Here is a 1,922-nt window from a genome sequence, read left to right on the forward strand (position 1 = left end):
GTTACTAGCTGAAGCGACTGAAGCTGTGTGCTAACTTTAGATCTCTCCTCTATTGGTCCAAAGACTCAAATTACATTTTAAATGAAGTTATTTTTGTACTTTTACTTGAGTAAATTTTGAGATGGGTAATTTTACTTTTACTCTGAGTAGAATTTAGGCGAAGTAAAGATACTTTTACTCAATTACAATTTTTTAGTACTCTTTCCACCTCTGCAAACAGGAACAGATGAGGCTGTTCCTGTTTGGCTATTTTTTAAAATATTTCAAAGACAGAGAGCTGTACAATGTACAATTATGTAAGAATATTTCCTTTTTTTTAAATTATGATTATTATTACTGACACATCCTGAAATAGTAGGAACATTTGTCTTCTTGTAGGTGATGTTTCCAGTTCATGCTGGGCTGCTCTACAATGGTTGGCGGTTAGATGGTCGCTCAACCAGACAATGAAGTAACAGTTAACATTAAACTTTACAGGAATGAATAAAAAGATATTATGCAATAACTTTAAATTCAGTGCCCACCTGGGGGCTGTCAAACGAATGTTGTGCATTTAAACGCTGTTTAAATAATCAACAGTTTGTCATGGATTTTATGTTTTAAAAACCAAATGTTTATACTAATTAGTTTAAAATAAGGTCAAATGAGCGTTTAACTAATGAAGAGCAATTATAGTCAAAGCAATTTGAAATGCAAATCCAGGGTAAGTAAAACAGTACGTGTTAAAATAATATTTTATTAAACGATTCTCCTGAATCAGAAATTAATAAGAATTTAGATTATTTATTCTTTACCTTCTGTGATCAATCAAGACCACCTAGCTTCTTTAGATTTATGAAAAAAATGGGGTAAGGAGACAAAGGTGACTCAATTTAAAAGGACTCTTCAGTCATATTTTGGCAATTAACTCAGGGGCGGAGCTAGATGGGGGGCCATTTTTCTCCCTCTAATACAGACGGTGGCAGCAGTAATACTCTCAGGGGGAATATTCATTTAAATTTTTCATATATTACTGTTTTTTTATAGATAAATAACTAAATCATAGATAAATACCTATTTTAATAAAAATGTCTTAAATAATGAAAATATAAATTTTCTGCAGAATGATTAATGATAAAAGTCGGTAAGTAATGCAACAGCGTAGGTTTTGATTTAAACTTTGGTAGGGACACTATTGGTCTGATGTCATCGGTCCTTTGCAAAATTATGCATGCTCTGTTTTTTATGCTTGACGTGAAAGTCGGGGTGTATTTTGTTTAAAGAGAAAAGCAGCATTTCTTTTATTTTATAAGCGCTACGACACACTAGATGCTTTTTATCAATGTTTGAAGCATCATCGGCTCTGATGAATGAGGAATTATGAATTTTTTCCACTTTAAAAAAGGTTTGCATTTGAAATTACCAGCGACTAAAACAGAAAGTAAATCTGTGCCTGTTTAACCAAATATAGTCTAAATACCGTATGTCTGTTATATGTGGATTTATCCTGTTTTGTCTTTTGATGATATACAATTGTGCAGAGGTAAAACTCACACTTATATTTTAAATATTCTCCCTGTATCATGAAACAAAGCAAAATAATAGATTCAAGGGACACCAAATACATTTATTGTATAGTTACTCTATTTAACCCATATCATGTATTTTATCTTGGGCTAAAACAAGTCATTGGAATAATCGATTATTGAAATGTCAACAAATTTAGTAATTAATTAACCGTTAACTGGCATATAGAGACTCTAAAACATGTCTTTAGCTCACAGAGCGACCCACTCAGAGCAGGAATTTTACCAATTCCATTACAATACCATTGTCAAACTACTTGGTAGGGACATGTCCCTATGGACCCTATGCAAAACTACGCCCATGAAGTAATGACAATGGAAAAGTTGTTCCCCCAGAACTCACACCTGAAAAAATTG

Source organism: Cyprinodon variegatus, unplaced genomic scaffold (assembly GCF_000732505.1).
Source record: "Cyprinodon variegatus isolate N-32 unplaced genomic scaffold, C_variegatus-1.0 Scaffold625, whole genome shotgun sequence".
NCBI classification, from domain to species: domain Eukaryota; kingdom Metazoa; phylum Chordata; class Actinopteri; order Cyprinodontiformes; family Cyprinodontidae; genus Cyprinodon; species Cyprinodon variegatus.